The sequence below is a fragment of the Mustelus asterias genome, chromosome 4, assembly GCF_964213995.1.
Source record: "Mustelus asterias chromosome 4, sMusAst1.hap1.1, whole genome shotgun sequence".
Classification (NCBI taxonomy): Eukaryota; Metazoa; Chordata; class Chondrichthyes; order Carcharhiniformes; family Triakidae; genus Mustelus; species Mustelus asterias.
The window spans coordinates 18,329,028-18,353,195 of record NC_135804.1 but is presented as its reverse complement, the minus strand read 5'-3'; positions in this window follow the sequence as shown (position 1 = coordinate 18,353,195).

Below are 24,168 nucleotides of genomic sequence, written 5' to 3'. Positions count from 1 at the left end.
TTTCTGGGCCCTGGTGTCTAAGGTGGAGAAAGTTAAATAAACTATCATCTACAAACACACTGCGTAAAATAAACACGTTTTAGATATATGAATGATTGAACCAAAAAGCATGAGAGAACCAGAGCAGATCTCAAAGTTTAAAGTTTATTTACTAGTCACAAGTCAGCTTACATTAACACTGCAATGAAGTTACTGTGAAAATACCCTAGTCGCCACACTCCGGCGCCTGTTCGGGTACACTGAGGGAGAATTTAGCATGGCCAATGCGCCTAACCAGCACGTCTTTTGGACTGTGGGAGGAAACCGGAGCACCCGGAGGAAACCCATGCAGACACGGGGAGAACGTGCAGATTCCGCACAGACAGTGACCCAAGCCGGGAATCAAACCCGCATCCCCAGTGCTAAGATGGAGAAAGTTAAATGAGCTGTTATCTGCAAACACATCATGTAAATAACTAGGTTTGAGATATATAAATAACGCCAGGGACCCGGGTTCAATTCCCGGCTTGGATCACTGTCCGTGTGGAGTTTGCACGTTCTCCCCGTGTCTGCGTGGGTTTCCTCCATGTGCTCCGGTTTCCTCCCACATTCTGAAAGACGTGCTGGTTAGGCACATTGACCCGAACAGGCAGCAGACTGTGGCGACTGGGGGAATTTCACAGTAACTTCATTGCATTGTTAATGTAAGCCTTACTTGTGACTAATGAATAAACTTTACTTTACTTTATATATGAATGACTGAGCCAAAAAGCATGAGAGCCAGAGCAGAACTCTTGGTGCGTTTGGGGGAAGATATGGGACGATAAAATTGGTGAATGGTTGCTGCTATCCTTACACTGCTGAAAGCAAAATCCAACCCAATGTTTCCTGTTGTAACTTTTCAGCAAGGTATAGTCACATTAGAACGTCCAATAAAAAGGGTTATATTTTGTGGTCTGCAGCAAAGCAACGGTGTTTGTTGCTGACCTGGGTAAATGTTGCCAACAAAGGTCTAGTTCTCCCTGTGCTGTGGTTTTCCCCTTTCCCGATGGCAGCTTAAATCTGGTGTCAAGTCAAGAGCAGCAGCAGTGACATCAGCAAGGAGGAAAGCAGTGGCCAATCACATGGGCGTATTCACACAGACAGCAAATCAGCAAGTTAAAAGCACTTGATACCTTCCACTTGTATTTCACATTTTGAAATAGCTTTTAAATAGCAGATGAAATGCTTCTGAATGATTTAGGATTGAAGCTAAGGTAAAGATAAACCAACTTTTAAAAAATGCTTAAAATTGCGTGGAATTTTTATCATAATGGAAAAATTTAACTTTTCCATAAATGTCAAATTAGCTTTTCAGCGCCCATGAGGTGATTAGCGCGAAATCACAGTAGAGTCGGGTGTCAGGCCTTTAACGCGATCTGCACCAGAATCCGAGCAGATCACGGCTTTACCGACACCCGGTCCGCGCCCGAATCGGGCGGCCCGACTATTTAAATGCCATGGCAGATGTGCCCCTACTTATGAATGTGATTTGGGAAATTTGGGAAAATATTTCAAAATATATATCCCCCCATCCATATTTTGAAATATTTTCCCAAATTTTTGACTGTCAGGTTTTTAGTTCCTGCGATTATAATTTTGACATTATCTTCCAAAGGGAATTCCTCTAATTCTATGCAATGTTCAGATGAAAACAAGATGAAAGAAAGGATCCAAGGCTTCTCCAGAGGCAGATGAGCTGCACCCAACGTTGCCCATGCAAATCACATTCATAAGTAGGGGCACATCTGCCATGGAATGTGAGAGAAGAGTTGCCAATACAAACTTCTTTTCACTATGGTTGATTTCCCAGATTTAGTAATCTCCTTGAATCTTATTTTCAACCAGGTTCCACCACGGGGACAATTCTTCCAAGTTCACCACATGACTCTGAACATTTGAGCACCTGGCTCATGGCTATAGGGACATCAACAATCCAGTTACAAATCACAAATGTATTATACAGGTCACTAATTGCTCACTAGGACACTGTAGTTTAATTACCTTTCCCATAGATAATTAGGCAGCACAAAGAAGATGCTACGTTATTTTCAATTTGCAAGATTCTCCCAAGTCCATCCTCCCCCTCTCTCTGCTCTCTCTGCTGTCTTTTTCTTTCGCGCCTGGGCACGCTGCTTCAGATTTTTTTTCAAACTGCGCATGCGCAGTTCAGAGCTCCGATCGTTCCAGCAGCGCTAAGCCCCACCCACTGCGTGGATTGGAGTGGAGCCGGCAAAAAGCGTATGGGCTTTTTGAGGATTCCGAACCCGGAAGAGGATTCCGGGTTCGGATCTGCATTACGCCCGGATCCGGCCCTTAGACTCCAAATGGTAAAATCGGGCCCTATGTGTGGGGTGGTAGAAGCTCAACAGCGCACCCTCTGGAGGAGTGGAGAATCACTGAGGGTAACCACTGGATTTCCATATTATTGTGTGTGGACTCTGGGGCTGGAATTTTACACCGTTCCCCCTCAGTGCAGTGCGAAGTAATCATGCAACCATATATACTTTCCTGATAATCCCCATTCCTTCCACTTGACACCATTGCACTCCTGCCAAATAAAAAGTTGTGAAACTCACCCACTCAGATAGTTGCTCCTGGAAAGCTAACATTTCATCCACATGTTCAGATGCAGCACAGTAACGAAAACATGCTTTCCTGCTCAGAATGAATCTTCCATTCTCTGCAGCTGTTTCAGTGGTTACAATTTATCATCATTTCCAGGGCTATTAAGTTACTATAGGTGTTTAACAATCCCTGTATATCTTGATTTGTTGCTTACCTGAGCTAAATTTTTATCCAGCTTCTAATTTGGATGACTTCCAAACTGTGTTACTGGCCACAATTTAGATGCCTAATTAGGAGCAGTGACTTGAGGAAAATGTTTTCAGAGGCGTTATTCCCAGTCCTGGATTGGCAGGCCACTCATGTTTATTTAATTTTTAATTCATTTTTCTGCCAGTATAAGAGATGATCGTGGCCCATGGCCTTTGGATAATGATGCCAAGGGGGAGGAGAATGTAGATGTGAAAAAGAAAAAGACCTTATCCTTGGAATAAGTTGAGTGAACCATCTCTAATTTGCTTCAAAAGCATTCATATCCTTTTTCAAACACAACCGCACGAAGTAGTCCAGGTTCCTCTCACCAAGGCCCTGTACAGCTGCAGTAAAACTTCTCTATTTCTATTTCTATTCCCTTGCAATAAGCCCCAAATCCCATTTGCCTTTCCAATCATTTTCTGTACCTGCATGCTAACCGTTTATGTACCAGAACACCCAGATCCCTCTGCACCACTAAGTTCTGCAATCCCTCTCCATTTAAATAGTATACTGCATCTAGTCTTCCGGCCTCAGTTCTAAAATTCACATTTTCCAACATTATTCTCCATCTGCCAAATCTTGCCCATTCACTTAATCTGTCTATATCCCTTTGCAGCCCATTTACCTTCTCTTGACAACTTAGTTTCCTACCAATGTTTGTATCATCTGCAAATTTAGCTACCATACATTTGGTCCCATTATCCATGTCTTGATATAAGAACATAAGAATATAAGAACTAGGAGCAGGAGTAGGCCATCAGGCCCCTCGAGCCTGCTCCGCCATTCAGTAAGATTCTGGCTGATCTTTTCGTGGACTCAGCTCACTTACCCGCCCGCTCACCATAACCCTTAATTCCTTTACTGTTCAAAAATGTATCTATCCTTGCCTTAAAAACATTCAATCAGGTAGCCTCAACTGCTTCACTGGACAGGGAATTCCACAGGTTCACAACCCTTTGTGTGAAGAAGTTCCTCCTCAACTCAGTCCTAAATCTGCTTCCCCTTATTTTGAGGCCATGCCCCTTGTTCTAGTTTCACCTGCCAGTGGAAACAACTTCCCTGCTTCTATCTTATCTTTTCCCTTCATAATCTTATATGTTTCTGTAAGATCTCCCCTCATTCTTCTGAATTCCAATGATTATAGCCCCAGTCTACTCAGTCTCTCCTCATAAGCCAACCCTCTCAACTCCGGAATCAATCGAGTGAATCTTCTCTGCACCCCCTCCAGTGCCAACATATCCTTTCTCAAGTAAGGAGACCAAAACTGTACACAGTCCTCCAGGTGTGGCCTCACCAGCACCTTATACAGCTGCAACATAACCTCGCTGTTTTTAGAACAAAGAACAAACAAAGAACAAAGAACAAAGAACAATACAGCACAGGAACAGGCCCTTCGGCCCTCCAAGCCCGCGCCGCTCCCCGGTCCAGGATTGAATCCTGAATCCAGGATCCCCGCCCAATTTTCCAGCCTATCTCCATCCTAATATCCTATCCACCGAGCTGTCCCTCACAGCTACGATGTTTTGTTCATCACAACCTATTAACTCACCCCCACCCTCCCATTCCAGACCATGTGATCTCCAGGGAGAGGCGAAAACCCAGAGTGAAAACCCCAGGGCCAATATGGGGGAAAAAAAATCTGGGAAATTCCTCTCCGACCCCCTGTGGCGATCGAAACGAGTCCAGGAGATCACACTGGCCCTGATCAGAAAATGCTTCCCAACCCTATTCATTTCCACTTCTGCTTTACGAACACCATCTGAATTCCCTGCCCCCGAGACAGGTTCCCAACTATCCGCAGTCTCGCTCTGTACTGGCACCAGCAAGATGATCATAGAATGAAGCCTTGAAACGAGAAACAAAGAACAATTAGCCCGCGCCGCTCCCTGGTCCAAACTAGACCACTCTTTTGTATCCCTCCATTCCCACTCCGTTCATATAGCTGTCTAGATAAGTCTTAAACGTTCCCAGTGTGTCCGCCTCCACCACCTTGCCCGGCAACACATTCCAGGCCCCCACGACCCTCTGTGTAAAATATGTCCTTCTGATATCTGTGCTAAACCTCCCCCCCTTCACCTTGAACCTATGACCCCTCGTGAACGTCACCACCGACCCGGGGAAAAGCTTCCCACCGTTCACCCTATCTATGCCTTTCATAATTTTATACACCTCTATTAAGTCTCCCCTCATCCTCCGTCTTTCCAAGGAGAACAACCCCAGTTTCCCCAATCTCTCCTCATAACCAAGCCCCTCCATACCAGGCAACATCCTGGTAAACCTCCTCTGTACTCTCTCCAAAGCCTCCACGTCCTTCTGGTAGTGTGGCGACCAGAACTGGACGCAGTATTCCAAATGCATCCCTCTATCCCATCTAGCAATGAAGGACAAAATTCCATTTGCCTTCATAATTACCTGTTGCACCTGCAAACCAACTCCTTGTGATTCTCGCACAAGGACACCCAGGTCCCTCGGCACAGCAGCATGCTGCATTTTTTTACATTCAAATAATAGTCCATTTTGCTGTAATTCCTACCAAAATGGACGACCTCACATTTACCAACATTGTACTCCATCTACCAGACCCTCACCCACTCACTTAGACTATCTATATCCCTTTGAAGACTTTCAGCGTCCTCTGTACACTATATATAGCACTGATCCCTGTGGTACTCCACTATTTCAGCTTGCCAACCTGAAAAAATGTCTGTTTATCCCTATTCCCTGCTTCCTGTTAGATTATCAATCCTTTATCTACACTAAAATATTACCCACTACACCATGCGTTCTTACCTTGTGGATGAATCAGATTAGCAAAGGTAATCTAGGAATGAGTTCATCGAGTGTATCCAGAACAATTTCTTAGAGCGGTACATTCTAGTGGCAATCAGGGAGCAGGCTATTCTGGAACTGGTGATATGCAATGAAACATTAATTTATGACCTCTAGGCAACAGTGATCATAACATGATAGAATTTCATATTCAGATTGAGGATGAGAGGTGTGAGTCTGAGACTAAAATCTTAAATAAAGGCAATAGCAAAGGTATGAGGACAGAGTTGGCTGAAGTGAACTGGGAAAATAGTTAAAAGGTAGAACAGTACATAATAAGTGTATAATTCTCAGTAAAGACATATTCCACTAATTAAAAAAAGACTGTGAAAAGAATGCACCATCTGCGGATAACTCATTGAAAGGAAAGCTATAAAATACTGTGAAGGTTAATGGGAGGTCAGAAGATTCGACGGATTTTAGAAATCAGCGAAGAATTATTTTTTAAAAAGGAGGGAGCAATTAGAGTATGAGAGAAAGTTAGCTCGCAATGTAACAGATATTAAGAGTTTCTGCATGTATTTCAAAAAGGAAAAGAGTAGCTAAAATGAGTGTTGGTCCCTCAGAGGGTGAGGTTGGAGAATTAATAATGGGAAATAGGGAAATGATGGAAGTATGTCTTCACTACAGAAGATACAAATTTAATCAAGAATGGTTGAAAATTAAGAATGAAAGGGAGAAAGGGACTTAAAATAATCATAATCACTAGGAAAAAGGTACTGGGAAAACTATTAAAACTAATGATTGGCAAGTCCCCTGGACCAGATGGCTTTTATCTTAGGGTTCTAAAAGAATTGGCTGCTGAGATAGAAGACGCACCAGTTATGATCTTCCAAAATTCTGAAACGATCACAACAAATTGGAAAATCACTAATGTATATTCTCTATTCAAGAAAGGAGGGAAACAGAAAATTATAGGCTAGTTTGCTTAATGTCTCTCATTGGGAAAATGCTAGAGTTCATTGTTAAGATGGTATTAGCAGGTCATTTAGAAAAGTATAATATTATCAGGCAGGCTCAACATAGTTTTGTGAAGGAGAAATCATGTTTGACCAAATGACCAGAATCCTTTGAGGAATTAAAGCACAAGGTGGATACGGGGGAACCTGTAGATGTGCTGTGCTTGGATTCGAAGAAAAAGCATTTGGCAAGGTGTTACATCAAAGGTTACCACACAAAATAAGAGCCCATTATGTCAGGGGTAACTTATTAGCAGGGATAGAGGATTAGTTAGCGAATAAGAAACAGAGAGTAAGGTTAAATGGGTCATTTTTGGGCTGGCAAACTGTTGCCAGTAGAGAGCCACAGGGATCAATGCTGGGGCCTCAACTATTTATAATATAGAAACATAGAAACTAGAGACAGGAGTGGGCCATTCGGCCCTTAAAGCTTGCTCCACCATTCATTATGACCGTGGCTAATCATCAAATTCAATATCCTGCTTCCCCCCTTATCCCTCACCCACCCCATATCCTTGATCCCTTTAGCCCCAAGAGCTGTATCTAATATAGAAACATAATCTATATCAATGATTGGGATGATGGGTGCAAAAGTACCGTAGCTAAATTTGCTGATGACTTAAAGATCGGTAAGAAAGTAAGTTGTCAGGAGGATGCCAGGTGTTTGCAGAAGGTTTTAGGCAGTTGAATGAGTGGGCAGAGTGAGTATAATGTGGGAAAATATGAATGTGTCCACTTTGGCAGGAAGACTAGGAAAGCAATCTATTATTTGAATGGAGCGAGACTGCAGAACTCTACAGTACAGAGCGATCTAGGTATCCTAGTACGTGAATCACAAGACGTTGGTATGCAGGTACAGCAAGCGATGAGAAAGGCATTTAGGATGTTGGCATTTATTTCAAGAGGAATTGAGAATAAAATTGGGGAAGCAGGAGTTAGGCTATAGTTGTATATGGCATAGGTCAGACCACATCTGGTGTACTGTGTACAGTTTTGGTCTCTTTATGAAGAAATTTTATGAGAAGCATTTCAGAAGGTCACTCGACTGATTCCTTGAATAAAGGGGTTATCTTATACAGGTTTATCTTATGCAGCAGGGGTTATCTTATAAAAGTTGAACAGGTTGAGCCAGTGTCCAGTGAGGTTTAGAAGAATGAGAGGTGACCTGGTTCAAACATATAGGCTGGAATTTTACCAACCCACCCGCCACGGGCATCAGAGCGGGCGAGGGGCAGACAATGGGACGGTCCACTGACCTCAGGCGGGATATTACGGTTTTGGGATGAGTGAGGCCCGTAAAATCCCGCCCATAAGATCTCGAGCAGACTTGAGAGAGTGAATGCTGTGAAGATGTTTCCCCTTGTGAGGAAGTCTAGAACCAGGGGACGCTGTTTAAAAATTAGGGGACTGACCCTTTAAGACTGAGATAAAGAGAATTGTTCTCTTTGGTTGATCTGTGGAATTCATCCCCTCAGAAAGCAGTGGAGGCTGGGCCATTGAATTTGTTCAAGGTTGACTGAGATTTCTGAACAGGACCGGAGTCAAAGGTTACGGGGATGGACAGGAAAGTAGGGTTGAAGCCACAACCAGATCAGCCATGATCCTATCGAAGAGGGGAAGCAGTTTCAAGGGGCAGATTGGCCTGCTATTGCTCCTAATTCATGCGTTCATTCTTTGGTCATAAATGTTAATGATAAATATGTAACCATGGATAGGATTCATGGGTTTTTAATGTTTTCTTTTGAGAGTATCTGTATTTACAAGGGACTTTGGTGGAATTCTCCATTCAGTCACCTTGTGCAATGGCAATACAACAGAAGGACTGGGATTACATCAGCCAAGAGAAGCTTGCCTTCTCTGTATCCTTGCTGGCAATATGACTTATTTGGGGTCGTTAGATTCTTTTCAGCATCCACCAGGCTTTCTCTTTGTTTTAAAAGCTCTCGATTCTGTGAGGATAACTTTGTGAAATGGAAGTCCACACAAGATAATACAAAACAAAGCATTTCCATGAGATCATCTACTTTGTAACATTTAAAAAGTGTTCAAATCGACTGCTTTCTTCGGAGAAGAGTTGCATTCTGCAAAAATAAAAGACACCACTCACATCCGCAGAGGAGTGTTATTATCTGGGAGCCTATAATGTAACAACTATAAGTGATTAAAATAGGAGATTTTCTCCATTGTAATACCATCTCAGAGATGTATGTACTGCATTACTTGGTTCAATGAGAAATCAGATAACTGTCGCATCCTGACAAATTAACTCCCTGGGGCACAGGACGTAAACTTCATGTTACAGTTCATGACTTTAATAACAATCTATTTCCTGTTGGTACAATGACTTAAGCTCAGTAATTAAGGTTGCCACGTATATTAATCTGTCAAATTCCTTTCTCTATTTCAAACACAGGTTAGGACAAAAGAAATCATGTTGTGCTTTACCAAACAAACTTACATCAGAATTTCAAACCTTATGATAAAAGGAACCTTTCATAACCACTGGATGGCTTGGGGTTACCATTGACCAGACTCTCAACTGGACTCGCCACATAAACACAGTGGCTACAGGAGCAGGTCAGAGTCTGGGAATACTGCGGCGAGTAACTCACCTCCTGTCTCCCCAAAGCCTATCCACCACCGACAAGGCACAAGTCAAGAGCGTGATGGAATACTCCCCAGTTGTTTGGATGGATGCAGCTCCAACAACACTCAAGAAGTTTGACACCATTCAGGACAAAGCAACCTAGTTGATTGGCATCACATCTGTAAACATCCACTCCCTCCATCACTGACACTCAGTAGCAGCAGAGTGTGCTATCTACAAGATGCACTGCAGCAATTCACCGAAGATCCTTAGACAGCACCTTCCAAACCTACAACCACTTCCTACAAGAAGGACAAGGGCAGCAGGTGTATGGGAACACCACCACCTGCAAGTCCCCCTCCAAGCCACTCACCATTCTGACTTGGAAATATATCGTCGTTCCTTCGCAGTCACTGGGTCAAAATCCTGGAATTCGCTCCCTAATGGCATTGTGGATCAACCCACAGAACATGGACTGCAGCAATTCTAGAAGGCAGCTCACCACCACCTTCTCAAGGGAAACTAGGGATACATAAATGCTGACCAGTCAACGATGCCCATGTCCCATGAATTAATTTTAAAAACTTTTGAAATGTGGCCATTGTTGAAATGTCGAAAATAAATACTTGCACATAAATGATACTTCAACTTCTTTTCCTCACCCTCCAAAGTTTCAAACATTCCTTCTGAATGAAACAGGAATTTATGTGCGCTTCTCTCAGTTTCGTATACTGTATTTGCTGCTCACAATGTGGTCTTCTCTGCACTGGGGAAACCAAGGGCTTTGCTAAACAACTCCATTCTGTCCACAAGTTAGGTGGATTGACCATGCTAAACTCTCCGTTAGTGTCCCAAGATGTGTAGGTTAGATGGATTAGCCATGAATAATGTGTGGGGTTACGGTGATAGGGTGGGGGAGACGGCCTGGGTAAGACACTTTGTCAGAGAGTTGGTGCGGACTCGATGGGCCAAATGGCCTCTTCTGCACTGCAGGGATTCTATGATTCTATAAGCCTGACCCTAAGCTTCCAATGGCATGTCATTTTAATTCTCCACCTTGCTTTCGCATTAACCTCTTCTGGCCTTGATCTTTCGTATTGTCCCAGTGAAGCTCAAAGCAAGCTTGAGGAATAGCAACTCATCTGTCGACTAGACACTTAACAGGCTTCTCGACTCAACACTGAGTTGAACAATTTCCGACTGTAACCTCTGTCCCCGTTTTGCTGCCTGTTTCTTTGCAGGTTTCGGGTTTACTGTGGTTTTTCTCTTGTTCCTGCTTTCAAATGGCAGCTGTTCATCATTGTGTAATTCAGATTTCCTCCAACAAAATTATTCACTCGTTACATGGCCATTCCCTTTGGCGTTTCAGCCCCGACTCTTTGGTCATGTAATCCTCTCTCCAGCCTTCCATAGAAACATAGAAAATAGGAGCAGGAGGAGGCCATTCGGCCCTTCAAGCCTGATCCGCCATTCATCACGGTCATGGCTGATCATCCAACTCAATAGTCTAATCCAGCTTTCTCCCCATAACCTTTGATCTCCTTTGCCCCAAGTGTTATATCCAGCCGCCTCTTGAATACAAATGTTTTGGCATCAACTAATTCGTGTAATAATGAATTCCACAAGTTCACCACTCTTTGGGTGAAGAAATGTCTCCTCATCTCCATCCTAAATGGTCTACCCCGAATCCTCCATCCTATCACCGACCTTCCCTTTTGTTCTTTTTCCATTGTCCCCCCATTTCATTTGCTTAAAACCTATCACAGAATCACAGAATCATTATGGTGCAGAAGGAGGCCATTCAGCCCATTGTGTCTGCATCAGCTCTCCAAATGAGCCTTGTGACTGAGTGCCATTCCTCTGCCTTTCCCTTATATTCATTTTTGCACATATCTTTTGGGTCCTTTGTAAATTACTTAAGATCTGTGCCCTCTCGTTCTTGTTCCTTTTATGAGCAGGAACAGTTTCTCCCTGTCTACTCTGTCCCACCCCCTCATGATTTTAAACATCTCTATCAAATCTCCTTTTAACTTTCTTCTCTCCAAGGGGAACAGTCCCAACCTCTCCAATCTATCCTCATAACTAGAATTTCTCATCCCAAGAACTATTTTTGTAAACCTCTTCTGCACTCTCTCCAATGCATTCGGATCCTTCCTACAGTGTGGTACCCAGAACTGTGCAAAATATTCCAGCTGAGGTCTAACTATCTTCTTGCTCCTTGCTCTTGTATCTAGGCATTTATTATCTATTCATTATTCATACTCTGTTGCATTTCTAACTTTTCCCACATCTAATGGGAGTTCATTGACTTGAAACATTAACTCTGTTTTTCTCTCCACAGTTACTCCTTGACCATAGAGTCATAGAGGTATACAAGCATGGAAACAGGCCCTTCAACTCAACTTGTCCATGCCGCCCTTTTTTTTACCACTAAGCGAATCCCAATTGCCTGCGTTTGGCCCACATCCCTCCATATCCATCTTACCCATGTAACTTTCAAAATGCTTTTTAAAAGACAAAATTGTACCCATCTCTACTACTACCAGCTGAGTATTACTCAAATTGTCTGTTTTCATTTCAGATATGCAGCGGAGGTGATGGCCTAATGGCATTATCGCGAGACTATTAATCCAGAAACTCAGCCAATGTCACGGGGACCCGGGTTCGAATCCAGCCACGGCCGATGGTGGAATTTGAATTCAATTTTTAAAAATCTGGAATTAAGGTTCTACTGATGACCACGAAACCATTGTCGGAAAAACCCATCTGGTTCACTAATGTCCTTTAGGGAAGGAAATCTGCCATCCTTACCTGGTCTGGTCTACATGTGACTCCAGAGCCACAGTAGTGTGATTGACGCTCAACTGCCCTCTGAACAAGGGCAACTAAGGATGGGCAATAAATGCTGGCCAGCCAGCGACGCCCATGTCTCACAAATGATTTAAAAAAGCACGTGTGGTATTTTGCTTTTGTCCAGTGTAAAATCAGGACTCACCAGCAGAGGGCAGTGGACAAGTAGTCCAAGGAATTTAAACAAAGCAAGGGAAAATTCAGGAAACTTTTCAACTGAAGCGTTTGGAGACACATTGCTCAGTTGAAAATTCTATTTGGGGGAGACTGATTTGAATTGAATATTTTTGGCCGTGCCACAGTCTATTATGGTGTGTTGTGTGGGTTTTCCATGCAATCATAAAATCAGAATCATACAGCACAGAAGAGGTCCTTCAGCCCATCGAGCCCACACCGACACATTAGAAACATCTGAACTCCCACCTAATCCCATCTGCCAGCACTTGGCCCATTGCTCTGAATGTTATGATGTGCCAAGTGCTCATCCAGATACTTTTTAAAGGATGTGAGGCAACCCGCCTCTACCACACTCCCAGGCAGCGCATTCCAGACCATCACTACCCTCTGGGTAAAGAACATTTTCCTCACATTCCCCCTAAACCTCCTGCCCCTCACCTTGAACCTATGACCCCCTCGTGACTGATTCTTCAACTAAGGGGAACAGCTGCTCTTTATCCACTCTGTCCATGTCTCTCATAATCTGGTACACCTTGATCAGTTTGCCCCTTAGTCTTCTCTGCTCCAAGGAACACTGGCATCTCCACACCAAGGAAAACAACCCAAGCCGACCCAACCTCCCTTCATAACTTAAATGTTCCATCCCAGGCAGCATCCTGGTGAACCTCCTCTGCACCCCCTACAGTGCAATTATATCCTTCCTATAATGTGGCAACCAGAACTGCAAACAGTACTTTAGCTGAGGCCTCAATATGGTTTCCCTGCTTTTGTAATCTATGCCTCGATTGATAAAGGCAAGTGACCCATATGCCTTTTTCACCACCCTACTAGCATGCCCTTCTGCTTTCAGAGATCTGTGGACAAGCAGGCCAAGGTCCCTTTGTTCCACAGAACTTCCTAGTGTCTTACCATTCATTGAGTACTTTCTTGTCAAATTACTCCTCCCAAAGTGTATCACCTTACAATTTTCAGGTTTAAATTCTATCTGCCACTTATCTGCCCATTTGACCATATTGTCTATATCTCCTTGTAGTCCAATACACTCCGCCTCATTGTTAACCACCCTTCCAATTTTTGTGTCAAACGCAAATGTACTAATCCTACCCCCCACATACGTAATCGATGTAATTTATATAAATGATGAATAATAGGGGACCCAACACAGATCCCTGTGGTACGCCACTGGACACTGGCTTCCAGTCGCTAATGTGGAGATGCCGGCATTGGACTGGGGTAAGCGCAGTAAGAAGTCTCACAACACCAGGTTAAAGTCCAACAGGTTTAGTGAAAAAGCCACTAGCTTTCACTAGTTTGTGGGTTTATATGCCCTGTTTGTGAACTGAAATCCCACTCACCTGACGAAGCAGCGAGCGCTCTGAAAGCTAGAATCCCTACAGTGCAGAAAGAGGCCATTCAGCCCATCGAGTCTGTACTGACCCTCCAAAAGACCATCTCACCCAGGACCTCTCCTCTGCCCTATCCCCATTACCCCGCGCATTCAAATTAGTTTCCCCGGCTATGCCCCACGATAATTGCATGGACCCACCAACCATGGCATCATAACATTCTTGTATCTTCATATTTCTGAATATTATGTGTCCACTCACTTGTCTACACTTGCTGTGCTGAAATAGTACAAGTTTTCCGCAGTGTTGGTACCCTTTCCCTCAGAGTAGCTGCCAAGACTTTTCAGCAGCTATGATTTGAAAGTAAATTCAGTGAATATATGATCCAATGGAGTTACATTTGCCGGCTGTGGATACCCTCCGGTTCTTTTGGGTATATGTCAGTATTCTGGCAGTTTCTGTATGTTAATATTTGTAGGAGATACTCCAATGTAGATATGTTTAAGAACCATCAGTATTGAATGTTTCTTAATAGTGTGGAATGAACAATGGGGATTGGTAATGTGCAAAGTCGTCGACAGGTAGTGGTTAATAAGTATGGGTGAAAGTCCTCTTGAAGCTTGATGCACATTGTTATGCAGCAGTTTATGCCAAAAGGTGGCAGTAGCAGTGTGGATATATGCATTAGAATTGTCAGACACAAAACTAGTTTTGAATGGCGAAAGTAAGTGAAATAATTTTCAATACTTCATGAGTTTCTGTAAGTTTTCTTGAAGGTTTTCTTTTGCTCTAAGGCTGGCACAGCTCAACGTCAGTGTGAATGTCAACATGCTCAGCCTGAATGCAACTGGAACAACTTTTGAATGGATAAACAAAGAAACATAGAAAATAGGAGCAGGAGGAGGCCATTTGGTCCTTCGAGCCTGCTCTGCCATTCATTATGATCATGGCTGATCATCCAACTCAACAGCCTGATCCCGCCAACCCCCCCCCCCCACAAATCTTTTGATCCCCTTCGTCCCAAATGTTTCTTCCCAAGTGATCCAAATGATCCAACTCCTTCTTGAAAACAAACAGGCCGGAATGTTGCAGCTGTTAACGCTGGCGGGAGTTTCCCATTCCCGATGCAGTGAATGGAAATTTGGTTGGGCACCAAATTCTCCGACTTCACTGCAGTGGGACTGTGGCATGAACAGCTGGTGAGATCGCACCCGCAATGTTTTAGCCTCAACTACTCTCTGCGGTAGCGAATTCCAAAGGTTGACCACTCTCTGGGCGAAGAAATTTCTCCTCATCTGTGTCCTGAACTGTCTACACTGTATCCTCAGACTGTGACCCCTGGTTCTGGACATTCCCACCATCGGGAACATCCTCCCTGCATCTATAGAAGCATAAGAGAGCAAGTGGTAGAATATTTGCAGATACCGCAGTGAAAAGGTTCCTGAATAGTTTAGGGTCATATTTTTAAATAGGGTGCAAAAATATATACAACTCCCATGTACGTAGTGAATGAGCATTCATTATGGCAGGAGATATGAAACCATTGTCGATTGTCGGAAAAATCCATCTGGCTCACTAATGTCCTTTAGGAAAGGAAATCTGCCGTCCTTACCCGGTCTGGCCTACATGTGACTCCAGAGCCACAGCAACGTGGTTAACTCTCAACTGCCGTCCAAAGGCAACTAGGGATGGGCAATAAATGCTGGCCAGCCAGCGACACCCCTGTCCTATGAATGAGTAAAAAAATATATACACAGCTTAGCACAAACGCAAAATAATTCTTAATTGCTCGATACATACATGTGATATTAAGTCCAAATAAAAAATACTTCCTCATTCTGTGTGAAATGCATCCAGTTCTTGACCTAATACTCAGCAATTTTATTTCAAAGACCTCCAGAAAATGCTACAATGAGAAAACTGCAGCAGCAATTAAAAGTGTTATTTTAATATTGGCTTACCACCCACAGCATCAAATTTATATGTTGTTATAACCAGAGATGTCATAATCAGGAAGCCAATTAAACCTCTTCCAACACTGCCAGCATATTTTGTTCTTTGCATCCAACATTTCTGTTTGCCAGTCTGGCTTTCTCTTAAATGCTGGAAACATGGCAAATTTCAACCATTGATTGAGAAAAGTGAATGTAAGTGTGATGACCCATGTGCTGGGAAAAGCCTATATTTTCAATTGCAAGATATGCCTTTAAGAACAAAATCTCTCAATCTTCCTGTCTGCTTGTTGTGTCCTATGTGCTGGGGAGTATTAAAAGATGGTTATTGGCTTCCTGCTCATGACATCTTTAGGGGTTGGGTTGGAGATGAACAGCTGGGAATAAACGGGTGAATAAAAAGCTAATCGCAGCAAAGGGTTATCTCAAAGAATGACGTGACAGAGTACAGGAATGAGATAGAGAAACTGGTGAACTGGTGCAGCAACAATAATCTCTCCCTCAATGTCAACAAAATGAAGGAGATTGTCATGAACATGCCCCTGTCTACATCAACGGGGATGAAGTAGAAAGGGTCGAGAGCTTCAAGTTTTTAGGTGTCCAGATCACTAACAACCTGTCCTGGTCCCCCCATGCTGACACTATAGTTAAGAAAGCCCACCAACGCCTCTAATTTCTCAGAAGACTAAGTAAATTTGGCATGTCAGCTACGACTCTCACCAACTTTCACAGATGCACCATAGAAAGCATTATTTCTGGTTGTATCACCGCTTGGAATGGCTCCTGCTCTGCCTAAGACTGTAAGGAACTACAAAAGGTTGTGAATGTAGCCCAATCCATCACGCAAACCAGCCTCCCATCCATTGACTCTGTCTACACTTCCCGCTGCCTCTGCAAAGCAGCCAGCATAATTCAGGACCCCACGCACTGCGGACATTCTCTCTGCTACCTTCTTCCTTTGGGAAAAAGATACAAAAGTCTGAGGTCACGTACCAACCGACTCAAGAACAGCTTCTTCCTTGCAGCTGTCAGACTTTTGAATGGACTTACCTTGCATTAAGTTGACCTTTCTCTACACCCTAGCTATGACTGTAACACTACATTCTGCACTCTCTTGTTTCCTTCTTTATGAACGGTATGCTTTGTCTGCATAGCACGCAAGAAACAATACTTTTCACTATATGTTAATACATGTGACAATAATAAATCAAATAAATAAATCAAATAAATCAGTATGTTTTTTCTGTTTGAAGACTGGGAATTTGCACAAAGGGAATACAAACAAGGCTCTCTCCAAATGGAACAGTTTTCTATGAACGGAACCTAGTGTTGAAGCAGGCCTCTCCGAATAGTGCAGAGACTGTGTTACTTTAAGCATTACACAGCTGGAAGGGACACAACACAGAAGACAGGAAGATTGAGAGATTAGGGATTGGGCAATAATCATTGTTGCTGTTGAAGTGAAGCCAGAGGCCAACCGTCTATTTAAAGGGTAAGAAAAGGGAGTCCCTGGTGATTCTGTGCCATCAAGACTCTCGTGACCCGAGTGAGAGAGGGTTTGTAGATGTACGAAACTGACACATGTCAGTGGTAATCATGTCTGGGGAATTTGAATGGAATGTAACTCAAGAACTTAAACAATTGAATGGGAAGTGTGAAATCCTACAAAACAGAGACCGAAAGATTGTGAGATTGTCGGCCCACAGTTATTTAGGAAGTATCACCACGTGAGGTGTATTTTTGTTGCATCAACTATTTAAAATAAAATTTACATTTCTATTTGAAATATCCTTCACCTGTTAATGTTTGAGTTATGTTAATGTTAGTTGGTTTGTTACAGTAAGTTTTAAGAAGATAAATCTTGCGCAGCAGTTTTCTTTCTGTTGACATTGTGGGGATTCCTTTCTTTTTACAAAATGCTATCAATCCACATGTGACAGGAAGTCATAATCGAACTGTGCAGTGCTCTGGTCAGAGCGTACCTTGAGAACTAAATCCATAAGCACTGGACGAATAAGGAAGTAGATGTTCGGAGGGAAGATGTACTAGCAATTTTGAATAAACTGAAAGTTGATAAGTCCCCTGGGCCTGATGAAATATATCCTAGGATTCTTTGGGAGGCAAGGGATGAGATAGCAGAGCCTTTGGCATTGATCTTTGCGTCCTCACTGTCCACGGGGGTGGGGCCAGAGGACTGGAGAGTGGCGAATGTTGTTCCTCTGTTTAAGAAAGGGAATAGAAATGACCCTGGTAATTATAGGCCGGTTAGTCTTACTTCGGTGGTCGGTAAGTTGATGAAAAAGGTCCTTAGGGATAGGATTTACGACCATTTAGAAAGATGCAGCTTAATCCGGGATAGTCAGCACGGATTTGTGAAGGGCAAGTCTTGCCTCACAAATTTGATAGAATTTTTTGAGGAGGTAACTAAGTGTGTAGATGAAGGTAGTGCAGTTGATGTCATATACATGGATTTTAGTAAGGCGTTTGATAAAGTCCCCCACGGTCGGCTTATGAAGAAAGTAAGGATGTGTGGGATAGAGGGAAGTTTGGCCGATTGGATAGGTAACTAGCTATCTAACAGAAGACAGAGGGTGGTGGTGGATGGAAAATTTTCGGACTGGAAACCGGTTACCAGCGGAGTGCCACAGGGATCAGTGCTTGGTCCTCTGCTATTTGTCATTTTTATAAATGACTTGGAGGAGGGGGCTGAAGGGTGGATCAGTAAATTTGCTGATGACACCAAGATTGGTGGAGTAGTGGATGAGGTGGAGGGCTGTTGTAGGCTGCAAAGAGATATAGATAGGATGCAGAGCTGGGCTGAAAAATGGCAAATGGAGTTTAACCCTGACAAATGTGTGGTGATTCATTTTGGTAGGACTAATTTAAATGTGGATTACAGGGTCAAAGGTAGGGTTCTGAAGAATGTGGAAGAACAGAGAGATCTTGGGGTTCATATCCATAGATCTCTGAAGGTTGCCACTCAAGTGGATAGAGCCGTGAAGAAGGCCTATAGTGTGTTCGCGTTCATTAGCAGGGGGTTTGAGTTTAAGAGTCGTGGGGTTATGCTGCAACTGTACAGGACCTTGGTGAGAGTCCAAAGATGTGCGGGTTAGGTTGATTGGCCAGGTTAAAATTGCCCCTGAGATGCGTAGGTTAGAGGGATTAGCGGGTAAATATGTGGGGGTAGGGCCTGGGTGGGATTGTGGTCGGTGCGGACTCGATGGGCCGAATGGCCTCCTTCTGCACTGTAGGGTTTCTATGATTTCTATGATTTCTATGAGACCACATTTGGAATATTGTGTGCAGTTCTGGTCACCTCACTACAAGAAAGATGTGGAGACACTGGAAAGAGTGCAAAGGAGATTTACCAGGATGCTGCCTCGTTTGGAGGGTAGGTCTTATGAGGAAAGGTTGAGGGAACTTGGGCTTTTCTCTTTGGAGCGGAGGAGGTTGAGAGGAGACTTGATAGAGGTTTATAAGATGATGAGGGGGATAGATAGAGTGAACGTTCAAAGGCTATTTCCTCGGGTGAATGGAGCGGTAACTAGGGGGCATAACTATAGGGTTCATGGTGGGAGATATAGGGTGTCCGAGGTAGGTTTTTTACTCAGAGAGTGATTAGGGTGTGGAATGGACTGCCTGCAGGGATAGTGGAGTCAGAAACTTTAGGAACATTTAAGAAGCTATTGGATAGGCACATGGAGTACTTCGGGATGATAGGGAGGAAATAGCTTGATCTGGGTTTCAGACAAAGCTCGGCACAACATCGTGGGCCGAAGGGCCTGTTCTGTGCTGTACTGTTCTATGTTCTATGTTCTATGAGATAGATGGCGCGGTGGCACTGCTGCCTCATAGCGCCAAGGACCCAGGTTCGACTCCCTGCTTGGGTCACTGTCTGTGTACAATCTGCACGTTCTCCCCGTGTCTGCGTGGGTTTCCTCCGGGTGCTCCGGTTTCCTCCTCCAATCCAAAGATGTGCAAGTTGGGTGCACTGGCCATGCTAAATTCTCCCTCAGTACACCCGAACAGGCGCCGGACAGTGGCGACTAGGGGATTTTCACAGTAACTTCACTGCAGTGTGACACAAATTAATTAATTAAAATTAAAAATTAAATTCGTGTAAGGATAGGCTCGAGATATTTGTCAGTCTAAAAACAAGGCAACTGAGTAAAGAGGTACACAAGATTCAATAATTAAGTTGTGGGGGTAGAACAAGGGAACTACTGACTCCAAATAACAAAAAAAACTAACTTTCAGAGTGAACAACACTTGGAACGACTTTCTAAGTGACAGAAGAAAAATTTGGAAGCATATAAGTAACAATTAGATACAGCAGAACTGTGCTGCAGGTATAAATTATAATGGGTCAAATATCATTCCCAATTCATCTTGTGGTCCATTAGTTAACCATATATATATTTTACGCCCTTAAAGCAACGTTTTAATTTTCAGATGACATCAATCAATGCAAACATTTCCCTGAAATGTTAAAGTCTTCCTCCTTACAGTCTGTAAATTAGCGAAGAAGTCATTCACTGAAGCACCAGGGGAGAAAATTAAGCTTTAAAAATACTTCATTATTTGAATGCACTCTAATGATATCAGTCTATCAATTAACATGTCAAGCTAGCTTCCAAAGACATTCATCGTGAGTTGCATTTAAAAACAAGGCATTCACGAGAACCTTAAAAAGTGTGAATTCATTAGTAAGTGCTGTTCTATTCAAAATGAAATCGCCAAGCTGATTTTGATGATGCAGCCTAAGGAGGTGAAGTTATATCGAATTACATAAATTATTAACAGTCCCTGCCACTTAATCACTAATGAGGAAGTTCTTTATAAAGATGAAATTATAAATAAAAGAGCAGCTTACAATATTAAGATGAATCATGAGTCATCTTTTGAATGATGGAATGAATATACAATGGGTATGATGAAGTAAAAGTGACATTAAAATCTTCAAATTACTGTGCTTTTTTTCAATCACAGCATAAAATAAGGATGAGGAAAGGATAATCTTTTCTTGGAGTAGAGAATCAGCCAGTTAGCTGTGCAGCTAGCAACATGGTTCAAAATGAACTTGTGTTTCATTCCTGTTCGGGCTGAGATAGACTTGGCCCTGGCCCCTGAGAATGGAAGGCAATGGCAAACCATCACCCACAAAAACTGCCAAGAGAACAGCTCAGGATTGAAGCACCAGCAGGCAAGGACCTGCCTTTAGGCACAGTCCACATGGAATGGAATATAAATATATGTTCCAAACCATTTAAAGGTTCAAAGTGCATATTTGAATTTATCGAAGTGAATTTGCCACTTGACAAGCCCTGATAACTTGTTTTTTTTTAGTTGAATGCTTACGCTTTACTTTATTTGACTGAGCATAATATTTCTTAATGCACCAACTGCACCAACCAGTGCAGGCACGCTGCGCCAAATGGCCTCCTTCTGAACCGTAACAATTCTGTGATTCTGTGAAATCAATCACTATGCAATTTCAGAGCACAGACTTCTTTAATTTTCTGTTTTAGTTTTACAGTGTGTTGGGTGTCTCGCAATGAGTCGTACAATCGCAACAAGGAGACCGGAAGAGAGATTACAAGACGCCCTCTCTCCACAGATTCTCCTTTCCCCCATGAAACTTTTGCTAAAATTATCAGCCTCAGCCGGCAAGTGCCAGTGCCTGCCATGAATACAAGTCTGTCAGTGTCAGCACTGAAAATTCCCAAAAAGCAAATTCGGACACATCCGCCTGGATGTGACTGCACAGTGGGTGGGATTTTACTGCCTCGCTCATCCCAAAACCGTAAAATTCCACCCGAGGTGGAATGACGGACGTTGAGGGGCGACGTGATAGAAGTCTACAAGATTATGAGGGGCAGGGACAGAGTGGCTAGTCAGAAGCTTTTTCCCAGGGTGGAAGAGTCAATTATGGGGGGGGGGGGGGGGGGGGGGGGGGTGGAGGGGGGGGCATCGCTTTAAGGTGCGAGGGGCAAGGTTTAAAGGAGATGTACGAGTCAGGTTTTTTTACACAGAGGGTGGTGGGTGCCTGGAACTCGCTGCCGGGGAAGGTAGAGGAAGCAGATACAATAGTGACTTTTAAGGGACATCTTGACAATACATGAATAGGACGGGAATAGAGGGATATGGTCCCCAGAAGAGTATGGTCAGTGCAGGCTTGGAGGACCGAAGGTCCTGTTCCTATGCTGTAATTTTCTCTGCTCTTTGTTCTTTGAGGTTAACGGACCTTTCCATTGTCTATCCTTCGCCCGCTCAGGTTCCCGTGGCAGGAAGGGCAGTAAAATTTTGGCCAATATTTCTCGAAGCTTTCTCGAAGGTCAACCCACGGAAAGCGAATGGCCCGGATGGGCACTCAGATCTTGCACGGATCAACTGGCGGGGGTATTCACAGACATCTTCAACCTCTCTTTACAACAATCTGAGGTCCCTAGCTGCTTCAAGAAGACGACCATCATCCCAGTACCAAAGAAAAGCCAAGCACCGTGCCTTAATGACTATCGTCCAGTGGCTCTGACATCCATCATTATGAAGTGCTTCGAAAGGTTAGTCATGGCACAAATCAATTCCAGCCTCCCAGGCTGCCTGGATCCACTACAGTCTGCCTATCGCCGCAACTGGTTCACAGCAGACGCCATCTTCTTGGACCTGCACTCAACCCTGGAACACCTAGATAACAAAAACACCTATGTCAGACTCCTATTTATTGACCACAGCTCAGCCTTCAATGCCATTATTCCTATGAAACTCATTTCCAAACTCCATGGGCTGGGCCTTGGATCCTCCCTCTGTGACTGGGATCCTGAACTTTCTAACCCACAGACCACAATCAGTAAGGATTGGCAACAACACCTCCTCCACAATCATCCTCAACACCGGTGCCCCACAAGGCTATGTTTTCAGCCCCCTGCTATACTGCTTATACACCTATGACTGTACGGCCAAATTCCCCTCCAATTCGATTTTCAAGTTTGCTGACGACACTATCGTAGTGGGTCGGATCACAAACAGTGACGAGACAGAATACAGGAATGAGATAGAGACTCTGGTGAACTGGTGCAGCGACAATAATCTCTCCCTCAATGTCAACAAAACAAAGGAGATTGTTACCAACTTCAGAAAACGTAGAGAAGAACATGCCCCTGTCTACATCAATGGGGACAAAGTGGAAAGGGTCGAGAGCTTCAAGTTTTTAGGTGTCTAAATCACCAACAACCTGTCCTGTTCCCCCCCATGCCAACACTATGGCAAAGAAAGCCCACCAACGCCTCTACTTTCTCAGAAGACTGAGGAAATCAGACATGTCAGCTACAACTCTCACCAACATTTACAGGTGCATTCTTTCTGATTGTCTCACAGCTTGGTATGGCTCCTGCTCTGCCCAAGACCGCAAGAAACTACAAAAGGTCGTGAATGTAATCCAATCCATCACGCAAACCTCTGTCTACACTTCCCGCTGCCTCGGCAAAGCAGCCAGCAAAATCAAGGACTCCACGCACCCCGGACATTTTTTCTTCCATCTTCTTCCATCGGGGAAAAGATACAAAAGTCTGAGGTCAAGTACCAAATGACTCAAGAAGAGCTTCTTCCCTGCAGCCATCCAACTTTTGAATGGACCTACCTTGCATTAAGTTGATCTTTCTCTGCACCCTAACAATGACTGTAACACTACATTCTGCACTCTCTCGTTTCCTTTTCTATGAACGATATGCTCTGTCCCTATAGCGCACAAGAAACAATACTTTTTACTGTATGCTAATATATGTGACAATAATAAATCAAATCAAATATTTATTTTGGATGGGTGCCCAAAAGTCTTCAGTTACTGTCGCATTCCTGCCTTTCTGATACCAAGATGGTATGGAAATGTGTTCAGATCACAGCTAGAAGGATCACGTTTATTGAGCAATGATAAAGTTTGTGCAACGTAGTCTGCAAGACAATTTTCAATCTGATTTTAGACACTTCACACAGATGCCTCAATGTCTTCCAGCAGTATAAGAGAGTGCATCCACTATACAAAATATCTCCATTTTTGGCTCCCAGATTTCAAAGAATTTAAACAGGGAAGATCAAAGCAAACAACGGTGTCATATTTTTGGGATGCTTCAGGAGCAATTGGCAATTGTGGAAATTGCGCTAGTCTCCTAAAAGTAAGTGTTTTAATTCAAAGTTTCCACTTAATCTCTTTGTTGCCCTGAGTGACTAAGGCAGTGAAAGTTAAAATAAAACAAAAAAGTCTTGGCAATTGCCAGGAGCATTACTTAATAACTTAGAATCTTCCTGATAAAAGGAAGATTATGAAAGTAGAAGAGGGAATTGAAAAAGTTAATATGGGAGCCAAAGTACGATTACAGATTAACTGGCAACATTTATTTGAACCATCAAATGTAAGAAGTTAGTTAGGAATGAAGAAGCCTAAGGGAAATCTTCATCTAAAAGAAGTGGACATGGCTAAAATATGAACACTTTGTATTTGGTTTCACAAGAAAAGCAGATGATGTTAAGGTTACAAAAAAGTTGAGGAAAGTAGCAAACACAATAATGTTAGAGAAGACATACTATAAGACCATAAGAAATAGGAACAGGAGTAGGTCATTCAGCCCCTCGAGCCT